Genomic DNA, 16,397 nt, shown 5'->3' with positions numbered 1-16,397 from the left:
TTTGCGATTTTGACCAGGATTGACAGTGAATCACGACCGCATTTTAAGTTTGTTATGGTACATAATTTGATCTTAACCTAACCAAAAAATATACCTCAACACATATATATTTTTAGGGGGGGGGGACACGTTCATGTGCCCCCCCCCCCCCCCCCCGTAAGCTTGCTCGTCCCGTTACAAACTTGCCTGAATTAGAGAGTTGGCGGTATTCCTGCTATTATAAATATTGCTATTATAAATTAACTCAACCTTACCCCTACGCGGTCCCTTACTTGCACCTTATAGCGTGGTCCTTTCAGCCATAAGTAGGTGCACCAACCTGTGGCTCAAATTAGACTGTACCATGGATTAATCATACTTTCTCACCGGCTGAACATTGTAAATTTGGTTCTGTCCGATCGGGTAGATGGTGTTTTATTAAAACTAGTTCCCCTTAGTGAATTTCCCTATAGGGAAGTAGCTATTACCGTAGGTGGCACGGCAAGACCTAGGCCCGAGACCGATTTACTTTTTCATTTTGATGTCCCCAGAGGCCAACAACACCATTCGTTCAAATTTTTATATATGTATTTACATATATATTTATATATATACGTCCGTGAACACGATAACTTAAGCAATTTTTATCCGATTTTGATTATATTTGGTTTGAAGGTTTGATTGGTGGGATAAACTTGAATGAGTTCGCGTCTTCGCGATCCAGCATGATCGGAACCATGGGAACAGGGTTTTATGGGGCAAAAATATCTTTTTCTCATTTTTGACCCTCAAAACATAACATTTCCCAATTTTTCTCTAAACCTTCTTAAAGAGTGAAAAAATTTCAGTATATCAAAGTTTTTTTTGTACGATTATTGGTTACGGAGAAAACTAAACGAATTGTAAATTTAAAGTTTCCATGTTATTCTTATAGAGAATGTTGTAGTGTGCTTGTTTTTAGATATATTTTGATCAACCTTGGCAAATATATTGATTTTATACTTACCTATAATTATCTTACTTAAAAACACACTTTATTAGTTTTTGGGTGAAAACATCCGTTATCGGAAGGACCGTGAACACAAAACAGTGGTTTTCATTTATGTCTGTGTGTACGTGTGAATATGTACAGAGCTAAATACTTGTGGTCCGATTTTGTTCAAATTTGATATGTGAACAATTCATAGTATCTCTAAGGATTTTTGAAAATTTTTTGAAAATTCGATTTTAATGGCGATTTTCCAATGAAAACTGCTCTAACGAGGTATTGTAACTTTTATGAATTTCCCCACAAACTATCTTAATTACTCTTGCCAGGATTAGGGTTGTTGACAATCTAATGGGAGGGAAGTATGTTAGGTTAGCTGATACCGTTTATTTGATTCCAAAAAGCACAATCAAACATCTGTATGTAGGATAAAAACATCTCACATAGTGTGTTTGTTTCAAAATTAGATTTCCTCCCCTAATTTTGAGCCTATTATTGTTGATATAAAAATGTAAGATGCTATACTTCACAATTTGTCTTTTTAGTTTGGATTGCTTCAATCTCTGGAAATACGACAGAAATGAGTGTTTGACAGCAGAAAATTTGTTGGCAGTTTATTACAACTACCTAAGTTTTTGTACCTGGTTAGCTGGTTACACCTTAAATACGGAAAAAAGGTTGTTTACGTCTACACATTACACCGTTTTGCATCATGCCGGGTTAGGCTCATGGAACTCGATAGCCAGCATCCCATACAGTGGACCTGCATTGTTGGGGTGGGTATGTTTACCTGATTGTGGAGTTATTAACCCTCTCAACTCACCCCGTCCACCCTACATATTACCCCTAGCTGTTTCTGGGGTGGGTTACTGCACATTGATGGTTATTGCAGGCCTTCCGATATTGATTAATTGATACTGGCGTTTATTCTGCCCATTGGACCACTTGATTCAGTCAAAACTACAATGTCAGTGACATTTAGTTGGGAGATTGATTGGAACGGTTTAGAAGAATTGTACTTATTTTGAATTATCTATGGAATAATTTCAAAGATAAGAAAATCACATGTATTATTTTGTTTAAAACATGCTTGACAACATACAAAATCATAAACCGGTTGGAACAGTTCAATATATTTCACATAAGAATAACACTATTCACATACCTTAAGAGTCAGAATGTACAGAAATATATTTTAGTATGAAAAAATAATTTTTGTTTACAATTATCCTACAGAGCTGGTACCTTGATACATACGTACAATAAACGTAAATTGCATGTGTAATTAGTTACATAAATTGACTTAAAATATAATTTAAAAGCAACGCAAACAATAGAAAGAAATAAGATATTGTTTTACAAATTGTTGTACAAAGTTAAATTAGTTTATAAACTTCTATCTAATATTCATACGCGACTTTTCAATATTTGATGAATACTCACCAATTTATTCTACTTAATTACAAATAATTATTGAAAGGCCTTAATGTTCGTTTTCCAAAAATGTGATGAAACAAGATACTTGTTTTTGTCTTGGAATGTCGTCTCATCTTCTCGAGAATAAATTTTTTAGCAAACAAATGCTTATTATTATGTAAAACCTTAAAGCTTTCACTGTCGGAAACGAACAAGAAGATCTTTATGATGACTTGTTCTAAACATAAATATTATGGATCGTAAATAAATACAAGCTGGTGATGTTTCAAACATATTTACACTGGTTTAACAGTTATTCATATAATAATATGAAGTAGCAGCATTTACAACCATAATCGTTTTATGCATATACAGTAAAATTAAATGGGGGAGGGGATTCGTAGTGTACGGGTTTTCGTGCTTAGAATATTATTTACTGTGAGATAATATTCTTTTTTTGCCTTTCATAAAGATTCCTTTAAGAACAACTCCTAAACTGGTTGAATGAGTATTGAAATAGGTATATGCCATCTTACTGAGTAAATAGAAGAATTATGCATTTAGTAACCATACGGACCTGTATCAACACAAAATCAACCATTTCTTACTTAGTAAAATATTAGGTAAAACGTTGGTTTAATCGTTTAAAAAAATTGATGAAAGTCTTAAGCCTGCATACACAATTGGTTGGATTGAAATTAATTTTACTAGTTAATTAAAGTCTATACACGCATTTACCTGATATGTAAATAATTATTTCGTTCTTGTATGATTGTCAATGGCGATACTTATAAAAAATATGGAACCGCAAAACGTTACCCTGTTTTTATAGATATACCCTAGTTTGTCTATATAAAGCCTGTAAACAAGGCTTAAACATATAAAACCTGCTTAGGTTACAACATGCAGTTCGATTTCTGAGCTAAAATCCAAGCCAATGTAATGAACGTAATCCGCGGATTTTAAATTTCTATGTACCAATATTTAAAGCCTAAAATCTAATTTTTTAATTGTTCATAAAAAATTTACAAAGGAAGAAATTCTACCAAAGTAGCTTGTGAATCATCAGTATTTAACAATATGAAAATTTTAAAGTTTTCTCTAAGATGTGAAATTGTATAGGAACGCAACAAGAGGGTTGGTAAAGTGTTGGTGAACAGGTGTCGATCCCTTACAGCTCCTCATGTGGATCGTAAACCCTACGCGACGGGAAATACTAAATGAAAATAAAAATACAGTGATCTTCATTGGTTTATTTTTCCAGTCTAATGAAGTAAACTATTTTATTTACTGTTTTTTAAATATTTAAGAGATACGTTGTGCCCCAGATATTTTATGTTGTCTACAAAATCAAATTGGGGAAGGGTCCGTTAAGTACACATTTAAAAGCAAGTTAAGTAAGGTTGCGATATGTTTTATTTCGAGTTAGTTCAATATTTGTATTGGCTGTTTTATTTGCTAATTTTTTATTGCCAACCAAATATTTTGCATATTGCCATTTATATAACATTTTGAATGTCAACTGTATTATAAATGATATTCTGTGATGGAAAGGAAAATATGCATTCCTTATGATTGAAGGAGTTACTAAGCTATGTAATTAAGACAATTATATTATAAATAAATATATTTGAAATTATTTTAGTACTAACTTGTTTACGAATTATTTCTAGAAGTATTTTCAGGCGATATTTCATCATTTCATGTCATCAAGGGAATTTAATGCTTGTAATGTACAAAAGTGGATATCATTTACTAACAACTACATTAGCGTGAAAGTCCAAGTTTTGTTTAAAACGTTGTTTTTTTATGACATGATTATAAAATGAAATTTCAGATGATGTTATTGTATTCAACGTGTAAATAATCATTGTTTTAAGACCTATTTGGTCTTGTAAAACAGGTTGATTGTTTTTCATATAATCTAATACAAAATTATTATTTTCAGGACTCACTGAAACTTCAGAATAACACAGTTTTCTTCAACCGACCAACATCAGCTTAGATTGTGAGTAAATTTAGATAGTTTTTATGTTACCGAAATTACTCTTGATTAACTATGCATGCATGCAGCTATTCGTATGGAATGACATCTCAACGATGGAAATAATGAAATTGTAGAAAATGGATCAACGTGTCGAATATATATACATTTAAGTTTATTACATTTACCTATCTAACTTAATATTTGCTCGGTGTTTAAGCACTTATTTCGAATAGTGAATTTATCGGATATAATCAAACAATCCGTGAATCTCCGATGTGTGGCATTTGTCACTGTTTAAACATAATGTTATTTACGAACATAAAAATACATACTTGATCGTAAAGAGAATGTTGTGGTACTCTATGAATTAGAGGTGTACTCATTCAATAAATTATTCTGTGTGTCTACATAAGAAATCTCTTTCCTACCCTACGGATTAATTAGATGGGTGTTTGTATGGAAACTTTGATGGCCCATACTCCTCTCTTAGGCTTTCTGATCGAATGTGGCGTTATAATACTCAAAACAAAATACCGAAATTTGTAAACTTCATTTTTCAACCGAATGTGGAATTGCGAATTACAAGTAATTCAAGACAATGTGCGACTTCGTTGTATTTGTCTGCAATCACAATTCTATTACTTTTTCAAAATTGTTTTCGTTGTCATACTTCAATCAGCTTTTTTTCAAAGGTGCGTAACCTAAGATGGCAAAGAATAAAACATAGAATCAGCTGTATTAGAAATTCATTGTGCTTCTCTTACATGAACTATAAACAGATATTTGAAATATTTTAATTTTATAAAATATCTTAACTTCGCCAAAATGTGATGGTACAAACACGAAGGCTAGATTACACAAATTGTGCTATGTAGGTTTTTAGTTTACAACTCTGAATGATCAAATCTGAACTCACAAATTTAATGTAAAGCAAATTAATTTATTTGCCATGAACCTTTTGAACCTACGTTTACTTTTTTCTGTATAAATAAGTCACGGTTTATGCATTTAATGGTTTATCTAATACGATTCGGTTTATCTTTACACTTTTACTCGACTTTCGCCGAGAGTCAAGCGTCGACTATTTATTTAAAGGCGCGGGAAAAGCTGGTGTTACTGAACCATGCATAATGAAGTTGCACACTTTACCCGGGACAAACTTTAAATTTCTACATGCATTAATTAAGAGTTCACTCGCCATTTTTTACTCCATAACCTCCTAATAGCATATTTGTGACCGCAATGCCCTTATACAGTCGAATGTTATTATCCTTTTGGTTTTTGACAATGTTTTGAAGGTTACTAGTATAGTTGTGAACTAGTCGAGTAGTTAAACTGCTCGTGTGATAAAATATCAATATTAGTATTTGCTTTTGTAGAAATTTGAAAATTGCAAGTGCGAATAATGATTCAATCTTTAAATATTTCAAAGGGTTTTTTTCTTCCTTGAAAATGAATTTTACCGATTAAATTTTGTTGTTCATAAATATTGAGTATTCCAATTTTGTATTGATTAGGTTTTTGGGGTTTCAGTAAAGATATCTTTTGCTTCCTTTTCTATTTACGGCAAATTTCCTAAATGATTTATATAGTTTACAACCAATGAATATTTTTCATATAGTATTTGGGGTTATCAGTAACGATTTCTTCCACCGTGTACAGTCGTGGCCTAGTTTTAAAGAGCAAGAATAAAAAATCGTGTCAGATAAAAGTCAATGTTTCAAATTATTTTAGGAAATCCCTTTGTGATTGATTAATTGTTTTAGTTTATTGCTCCTTTCCCAGGATCTTATTTTTGAATTTTATAGTTAATAATGTCTTCCACAACTATTGACTTATTAGTTTTAGTATTCATACATGTAACTCTTGATTGTACTCGTCATTGTAAAGGTTTTTGCAGACAACTCCTCCTGCTAAATTATTACATTTAATTGGAAGTACGAAGTTATGTTTGAAATCACAGGATTTCTGGCTAATGAAACCACGTTACCAATACCAGCTGGGGGGGGGGGGGAGGGTAGGAGCAGCTTAATCCCAAGTTCGGGAGATTGAACATGGGAAGTTATTGATATTCGTACTCCTATTAGGAAAAGTTCAATTCTTTTACAATGACGATTCATATATACTTAAGAGATTTCAATTCCATTGGAAAGTTTATCGTTTCCGTAACAGTATGTGTGATCTATTTTATTCGGACACCGCAAAAAATAGAATACTAGTTAAGCATTTATTTGACATTTAAACTATTTTCTAATCCTAAATCTAACCAAATCGGTTAGTATTTTTTTTATTTACCGTTTTATTGGTGAATTCAACCAATTCATTATTATATGGTTATTGACTTAATTTCACTTTGAATACGTTCTGGAACACAGTAGTTCTGGGCTTTAAATCTTTGTCAAATATATTTAATCAAGTTGGATAAAACAATATTGTTGGAAACATTTTTATTCTTTTGGTTTACAAAATGGAATCTCAATCTTAAATTAGCATGGTTTTAATTAAAGTTTTCTATAATGTCATTACGGCAGATAATAACTAAAGTTTCGTATATTTCCTACATGTAACGAAGTCAACTCATAAATGCTCATGATGGTAAGTTTTGAACTACACATAAATAAGCTTATGACCATTAACCATAAAGCCATTAGCCATAAAGGGTAGATAATTGAAAAAAAATGTGTAAAACTAAAATCACCTGTTCCATTTATTTCTCAGTTTTGGTAGGCGTAATGCCAAAATATACGCTTGGTAGAGTTGCATTTAAATTGAACTGGCAGATTGAAGTAAAACAAATATAAACTTAAATTGTTTAGCTGGAATAGTTGTTATTTAATCCTACGTGTTTAACGAAGTAAGAGGAGTAAAGGTAGTTACGTTTTCAATTTTAGATCCTGGAATATTAATTAAAATTGCATTTCTACTAGTACCTGAGTAAATACATTGATGTTTTTCGTTCCTAAACTTTCGTCACATACAACACTATATTGAAAAAAACCTGCCACTTTCCCCCTTTAACAATGCTTTTAAACTTTTTAATTGTTGCTTTCGTAACATAAGTGTTTCTGTTGTTTTATTTCTGAAAACAATCTAAATTAGATCGTACAAAATTTTACCGAGTGTAGAAGACTAGTGTTGCCAAGGAAAGGGTAGATTGTTGTATGTTTCATTTGGCTAGTCTTTAGTTGTCATATTAAACTAATGTGATAATTTGTGAAATCAATCTAAGATTTCAAATGAGTCCATGGATAGTCGGTTGGGTTCAAGTTATACGAGAAAAACTACGCCATAAGAAAACTGGGATATAAGATAAACCCCTATTATGAGTATTTCAAAGCATGAGTTAAATGTGCACAAAGACCAATAAATTAATTAATTAGTAATTTTATTAGTTTCTCTCTTACCAGTCTTACCTAAGGAGGGCTATAAAAATGTCAGATTATTTTCTCAATAAACGAGTTAATCTTGTAAAATGACTGATTACTTTAGTTGGATACGCTACCCAAAATTATAATCAGTTGCTTAGTTGAGGTAAAACACAATACAAATTACAAATCAGAGAACTACTATGGGCCCTTTTTGGCGTTGCAGTTGCCAACTTATAATAAATTTGGGTCCGACGATCAAAGGTCTAAAAGGCTTGATTCCCTCGGTTGTCGTTGGTAGATATGTAGTGGCAGGTGTAAGCCCGGCACATAGTATCAAAATATCGCGACAACGGGCTATTTCCATCCGACTCCGTTGTTCTGTGTGACCGCCGGCTCGCCGCCTCTTCTCCCTAGATCTTCTGATATCGTTTGATCGGGCAAAGAGTTTAATCACACTCTCTAGGTATTATAATGTATGGAGTGAGTCTTATCTTGCTTCTAGATTATTCCGATATAGTCTTTTGGGTGGAATTTCTTATCGCGTTGCTGGTTTAATTGGATAGTAGGTAAAAGGTCTTATCGTATTCATAGGTTATTTGGATATAGTCTTTTGGGTGCAAGTTATCATGGCGTTCATAGATAAGTCCGATATAGTCTTTTGGGTGGAAGATCTTATCGCATCCATAGACTATTCTTATATAGTTTGTTGGGCACAAGTTTTTATGGTGTTCATAGATGAGTATGATATAGTCATTTGGGTGGAAGGTCTTATCGCATTCATGGATTATTCGGATAGTCTTTTGGGCGCAAGTTCTCATGGCGTTTGTAGATCAGTCCGATATATCCTTTTGGGTGGAGCGTCTTATCGCATTCACGGATTGTTCTGATAGATTCTTTATCGGGTGGGACTTAATAGATAAGACATAAATCTTACCACATTTATGGATTAGTTCTATATAGTTTTCAAGGTGAAAGATCTTGTCGCGTTCCTAGATAAGCTCGATAATGTCTAAAGACGATATACCGATAAAGACGATCTACCTTAAAAGGTAGAAGATCTTATCTCGTTCCTGGATTTACCCGATATAATTTATTGCGTTGAGATTTTTTTATGCAAATCTATGCTCCAAATTCGTCTACATCGTGTGATTTGACATTACCTTATCTAACATTTTCAGGTATTTCGATAAATTGAAATAGAGCCGTATAGCACTCAAAATTCCTACCGGTAAACGATTGGTACCGTTAGTACAAATACAAAATTTTAAATTTACAAAAAGTAGGTTTTTGCTTAGTCTTGCACAGCTATTAATGATAATACTTCCTGATTATATGTTTTGTAAACACCTTTATAAATATATTTGAGAAAACTTTTTTAATGAGACAGTTCCATTTTACGTTTCAATGAAAGATGCTCTATATCATATCCCTGAAACTGTTTGATTTTAATTATCATCTTCCCTTTGTTAAAAATAATTGCTATTATTTAAATATAAGGCTGTAAGACTATAAAACAGCCAACAACATATTATGTCAGGTTGATCATTTGAATCACAAATTACCTTTGCTAACCTTTGAACTGTCGATTTTTATTATGTTTAGAGTTTTGCTGTACAACTTCAGCTAATACCAAAAGGACAATACGTTTTCCTGTTTTCAATACCATATGGAAATTGTTTTGAAATGATAGAACCGAATCAATCAATAGTATCGATGTTAGAGCAATTTTAAATGAACTCAGAGTAGCGTGTCGCAGATTAAATTGGCACATCCGCACACGAGTCTTGTTGGGGGAACTGATCCAGCTAGGGTTTGTTGTGTCTCCGATTTACACGTTTTCCATTCCGAAGCTCTGTCGCTTAATCTCTTTACAAGTTGACACTCATGCATTCATGTATCAACATGAAAATTGTAACAGTACAGTGAAGTAACTAATAAAACCGCACTATTTGCAAGACGCCGTGTATTTAATATCATCATATATCTTATCCCCAGATTCTAATTTTTTTTTCGTAAACGCCTAATTGTCACGACGGTCTTAAATCCATGACAGAATAAGATCAAGTAAATGGGAACAAACCCTTTTCGATCTGTTTTATAAACAATATGTTTGCTCCATTGTGTAAACTAGCTGTTCAAAACGACATTTTTCGTTACCTACCTGTCTGATGTAACTTGTAAAATGGCATCCATTTTGTTTTACTAGAACCAAAAAGCCGTTTCCCAAAAACATTAACTATAATTTATATTTGCAATCGATAACTATTCTAATCAATACATAATTTACAATATAAGTTTACCATTAGTATAATTTGATTTTTGGAGGAATTTGAAGCACGAGTTCCTCCAACGTTTTCGGTTTTGCTAGAATCCAAACTGTCACCAATCCTTAAACCATATTGAGTTTTCGGAATTTCGTGACGGTAGGCTGAGTGATGTGTTAGGTTCGTAAATTTTAGAAAGAAAAGCTTGAATAAAACCGATATAGATTATTTGTTGTTTGGTACATACCTCGGTTAGTAGTCGGGCTCTAGGACAGTTTTATAGATCTAAGGCGAAACCTTTTAGACTAGATTAAAATAAAAGTGGTACAGCTAAAGCAGTTAAAAATAAAATAACGTTATAATTTAAAAATTTAACAAAAGGGGTTATACTAGTTTCAGTTTAGAGGATGTCATTAAAAACTATTTAGGTAACACTAGCGTATCTCCCATTACTTATTAAGTATCAAAATAATTTATTACATGTTTTAGTACATACTATTGATTTAAACCTATAATTTTCCCTACTACAGCTCTGAAGGTTACCGATTCAATGAGTTCACATATCACATGGTTTACGTGGGAGTAGGGTAAGTCTGAGCCGATTACGGGAGGAATGGGAGGGGAAGGATTGAGGGAGGTTTGAGTGAAAGGGGATAAAAGGGGATAAATCGTGTCCAGCGTCCCTAGGGAAATAAATGTTCCCGGACTAGGAATATGAATATATTACTGCTGCATCGGAAATCGCATCTCTTTTGCAATATCATTCGTTAATGTTAAATCGAATCTATGATTGTGAAGTTTGAATATCGTACATTACCTGTAGAATCAGAACATGTAATTATTAAAGGTTAAAGGAATTTGTTTTAGCTATTTCCATAGTTTGTGACAATTTTGTCTATTTTATCCGTCACAATCGTTGTACATGTTACTGTAAACAGAAATTAAGAAAATTGTTTAGGAGTAATATATGTTTTGGAAGATACTTGTCATAAACCTGTAGCTGTTGGTCATTAAATGTTACCTATGAATTGCCAATCTCTTGTCATAAATAATCTAATGGTTTATTCTGTTTGATTAATTTGTTAAAGGGGGTAAAATTCGGACACACTAAATACATTTCATTTGGACTTAATTAAAAAATTCCATTTTAATGTATATTGATACAGATTTTCGTTTTCTTTTTTTTATTACTGACATATAAGTTTAGTTCGGATTGTTTAAAGGGAGGTTTTGTCTACTTATCTTTAGAATTTCAATCCAAAATTGGTACGGTAAAATATTACCAATCAAACATAAATATTGGTTAGTGGATCCAATCAAACTAACCTTTAATCGTAAATATAAATACATAATCTGGCTTTTGATAATAAATGATATTAGAAGTGATATAGTGTTATAGGTTACGTGCACCTAATTTTCGTTTCCTTTACGATAAAATTAAATCAACTAAAATTTGTTTTGTGGATTTGATACTTTAAATCAGTGTTTTTTAGCTTTTTACTGTCCTTTTATGGGTATTTCGTAAAACTATTTACTATTTCAACCCCTAAATCTGAGATTAATTCAAATTAATTTACCAACCCCTAAACAAGAAGTACTTTGTTTTACCCAAAGTACTTGGTATGCGAGCCCATACTCCCCATATAGTACTGGCCCGAGCTGGCTACATGTTTTATACATGGATAGCCACCCTTTCTTTCAACTACCCGACCATATACACTGTTTTGTTGCGCTTTGTACCCTTTTAGCTTACCTTGCCCCTCATTGATTCCCCATTTTGTGATCCTTACATCCTTTAAGAATTTAGCTTCCATAAACCTAATTATTTAAAGATTTAAGCTATGTTTACATGTTTTTTATTATTCAGTCTACTTTATAAATGCTAAATAGTAGTGGTATTTTTGTATAGTTTATGTTTCTTTTAAAAGTTTTGTTTGGTTTGGCTTGGCATAAAAAGGTTAAAGTTTCCCAAAATTGTATTTGTAAATTTATATATTCTTATTAGATAACTTTTAATAACATGAGCTAATATATATTTTGTCTGCGTTGAATACAATTAAACGCTCCTCCTAAACTTTTATTAGTTTCACAATACTAAGCTGATTTTAAGTTTTTTCATTATTCTTTAAATACTAAATATTACCGTCAGCAACCGTTACAGAATCTAACGTACAAGGCTAATGTAAACGATAATACCCCCGCCGCAGGTAACCTGCAGTCTAAGCGAATTTCCATTTGCCTGATTGGATTTACACTAATTTTTCCATAGAAATATCACATAAGATTTTTGAAAAGCCTAAGCGTATCCGAGGGAACAGTTCGGTTTAGTTTAGAGAAATATCGTCAGCTTTCATTTTCAACCGATCACGGCCGGTTGAAACTGTTTTATTATAACAGTCGGCGTAAAGGACGTTAAAATTTGTAAAACGACTGGTTAAAACGATGTCCGGTTAAAAAGTAGTCGAATAACAGAGAGGGTACTGTATGTTGTTCGATATTAATTATGGGTGAAAAATATTCGCTCATCTTATGAAACATTACGTACCTTGCTACATAGAACTAACTTGCTAACTTGCTTGATATTTGTAAGTTATTTTATTACACAAATATTTTCGTATAAAACCACACTGAAAAACTAATTGCAGCTTTATAGATATGTTTTCAAAATAATAATGATCCCCGTCACACATGTCGTCAAGATAGGAACGATTTAAAAGCGTAAAACTCAAATATAAATGTTCTGAAAAGAGTTTAGCTCAACAGTTTCTTAAAAGGACTTAGAACGCCAATGGCATGGGACAAGTCGAAAAGATTTCTAAATGAAAGCCGAGTTCGCTGTGAGTTGGGGGGCCACTATTGAATCAAAAAAGGTATTTGTTTGAGATCCGTTTCACAGGCCGTATAATTTTCTGTATTTGGTTTCCCCGTATTTAAAAGGATCTTATTTCCCGGGAACTTTTTATTTGTATTGAAAGGCGCGCCTTTTGATTATTGATGATTAGCGTACATAGACGTAGGGCTTCATACCCTCCTCATTAAAAACTTCAAAAATATAAAAATCGCAATGGAAATAGGTGAAACAATTTTTAAATTTTAGATGGTTTAATAATCCTTAAAATCTTCCTGTCTAAACTTATATATATATTCCAATGAAGAATGTTTTGATTTTACTACAACCCGCCCCGGTAATTATAAAAGCAATTGATCGCCTTGTATAATCTCAACCTTGCTTTAACATACCAATGTGAAATTATTCTTATAGTTATAATAATAATAATATAAGAATAACATAACGGTTATTATGTTAACATTACTGTTATCATAATAACCAAGCAGCTTCAAATACTCATAGTAAATTTGTTTCTCACTCTAGAAAGTAAATTAACAGGCCTATTTAGTATTACATCTACCAAAGTATGTACCATGAGGCACGAGTCACCTTGTACGTACCCGTACAATGATATATGAATATACGAGCCAATTTGGCTTTTCGAACCAGTATCTAGACTGGTTTAGGATTGACTCCATATTAGAATAATACGGCGTAGGCTTCACATTTGGTGCGGTCGAATGGGTTCTACGCTGGGCAAAAGTCGTTCCGTATGGTATGGTCATGGTCCCACGCTGCCCGCCGCCGTTTGTTTGGAGTGTGATAAGTCCGGTTTACATGCTCAAGCTTCGCAACTTGTCTGCACCGATAAGTCACCACATTTTGTCCATACTTTTGCTCCACTATTTCCTGACTCGCAGTTTCGATTATGACGAAGTGGGAACAGAACTACTACGGATATAAGAACATATAACGGACATGGATCATAAACAGAAACAAATGAACTGACTCGTATACTAATATCGTATGAGTTGGACGTTTTTGACAGTTGTATATGTTTATATATTCAAACATGTTTACATTCGAACCCAGTGACGTCATTTGTTTATGTTTATGATCCATATCGTTTTCTGTTCTTATATTTGGGAGAACTACGTCACACGCTCGATGCCTGTCAATATTCCTCTGTTTCTCTTTGTGTCTTAGTTTTTTCAAGTCCACTTTTGTCTTTCTTTTTAGTTACTGTCCATTTCCATCTTCCTTTTCAGATCCCTCTCCCTGTCACATCATCATCATCCTCCTCATCATCATCATCATCATCATCATAATGATCATCATCATCATCATCATCATTTCCTGTCCACATTTCATCATTCTCTCCATTTCCATCTACCTGTCTCCATGCATTTTCTTTTTGACGGGTTTTCTTGTCCACTTTTGCCATTCCGTCTTCTTCCTGTCCTCGTTCATATTCTGTCCTCGTTCATTTCCTGTTCACACCCCTCTTCCTGTCTAAGTTTTGTCCTGTCTAAGTTTTGCCCTGTCCACATTCGTCTTCCTTTTCCTAATCCTGTCCATTTCCATATCCCTTTTCACGTTCCTCTTCCTGTCCAAGTTATTTTCTTCTCCACGTTCATTTCTACTCCACCACAGAAAACATACTAATATTAACACTCCACGTTCCACCTTCCTGTCCTTTTCAACATTCAGGTCCACGTATACTCTCGTTGTCTCTTGTCCATGGAAAATTACTAGTAGTAATCTTCCCTGTTTATCCAATCTAATGGCGTCCTTTAGAGTTCTTCCTGATTCTATTGTTGCCGTTCTTCCTTTTTAAGTTCCAAAATATGGCCAAAGCGTTCCTCAAAGGTCTCCACCTAGACACAATGTGATTTTGGCCTACAAAATTGTTGATATCAGCTGTTACGTCACGTGGTTAGGCCAAGATTGCTCTCCATGCTATAATTATAGGTCAAGATATTTTTACGTGTACGTTAACGGTTGGATATTCCATTTTTTATCCATAGTCAACTGAACATTGACGGCGCGTGCCACTTTATTTTAATAAATTAAGTTGATCTGTCTTACTGTGGAAAGTATGTAGCTGCGAAAAGTTATTAGCTTTTTGTGTGTTCGTAACTAGGACCAGCTGTCCTGATCATTGAGCTTGTAAATGGTTTTTAATCGTCATGATCTTAGTCATTAACACAGCTATACAGATCTCACCATATTCGTCGCCCATCTTGCATTTATGTTCAGCCTAAAATACGCCCTAGCGTTGCCGTCTCAGAAATACGGGGTTATTAAAAAGGAATGGTGCAAAAGTAAATGATTGGTACGTCCGTTTCCGTGATTTCAAACATCTTATTGTTACGCCGATGGAAAGGGCGTCTTTATAAGTTTGTACACTAACAAAACAAATTGCTACTACAAAAAAAAAGAAGCAATTTATATTTTAGAATTTGTTCGTATTAACGCTATTGTTAGTGTTCAGATGAACTTTCAGGCCAAATTTAGGAAGGAGTCCTCATCGGAACTGCATAGCTCGGTGCATTAGGTAAATCAAAACAATTGGAGGATTTTGTACCGGGAAGAGTTTGGGCCGTCCTCAGGAGTTCAGACGCCGTGGAGAGAATCGAAGGTACAGTATTTATTTATTTATTTATTCATACGGTATCCACGGTATTCATACGGTATTGTTCCACGGAGTCCAAAAACCTCGACAGTCAAAGCTGATAAGGAACTTCACTCACGGCAGGCCACGGTTTACGCAAGCGTTTTAGACGAAACCCGTACAATCGACAGTTATTACAAGCATAGAAGCTTACTGAAAAGCCAAAACGCACAAATTGTTGTCATTATAGCTTCGATTGTTGTTAATATTCTTCGATTTTCTTGAAAGGCTTCCAGGTACTCAACTGAGACAAGACATAACCTTATCAAAACAAACTCATAAGCACAACATTTTCATTGGTGTAACAATCGGCTATTTAAAATCACAGAAACAGACGTACCAACATGTTTAGTTTTTCAACATTCTTTTTTAATATCCCTATATTAATTATAGCTAAAACAAAAAGCCGTTTGAAAACAAAACAAAAAAACATGAAAAAAATGCAAACATGAATTTTGAAAAAGCCGTTGCTGCAACACAAAATACATGTTTTATGGTTACTTATTGAATGAATAAGGTAACTCATTTACACAACTGGTATACAAAAGTTATTAAAACTACTAAAATTTGATTAATAATCAAAAAAGCTTTTCAAGGGGATGAGGATGCAATGCCTTGAGTTGTTCTCATAGGTGTTTAGTAAGCAAAGTAGTCAGCGGGAGGTAGCTGTTATTTACGAGGATAGCCCGTGTCATCCAGCGTTGTCTGCGCTATATTTCAACGGATACTAGTGTTTACATTTTGTCTATCAATATTGAGTTGGACGCTAGCCACGAGTCAGTCCACACTTCACACTTCATTTTGAAGCCTCTCAGACCTTGGTTTTGACAAATAACGACCACTTTCGTGCGTTCTGTTGTATCTTGTGACAGGTTGATTTTTAACGCTGGG

General features: G+C 33.6%; 1 protein-coding gene across 9 annotated transcripts in view; it reads left to right on the top strand.

The window, feature by feature from the left end:
- The window catches only part of LOC128997807 (poly(rC)-binding protein 3-like), a 165,158-nt gene that overhangs the window by 84,641 nt on the left and 64,120 nt on the right, over positions 1–16,397 (top strand). For all 9 annotated transcript variants that reach the window (XM_054423529.1, XM_054423534.1, XM_054423531.1 and 6 more), the window contains one exon: positions 4,332–4,391. The gene's annotated coding sequence lies outside the window, so the exon portion shown is untranslated. The remainder of the gene's footprint in view (positions 1–4,331; positions 4,392–16,397) is intronic.

Source organism: Macrosteles quadrilineatus, unplaced genomic scaffold, assembly GCF_028750875.1.
Source record: "Macrosteles quadrilineatus isolate MER2022 unplaced genomic scaffold, UCM_ALF_1.0 Scaffold_7__1_contigs__length_78375512, whole genome shotgun sequence".
In the NCBI taxonomy this organism is placed as follows: Eukaryota; Metazoa; Arthropoda; class Insecta; order Hemiptera; family Cicadellidae; genus Macrosteles; species Macrosteles quadrilineatus.
Note: the sequence above shows the minus strand (reverse complement) of the source record. Positions and strands in the feature narration are given on the sequence as shown.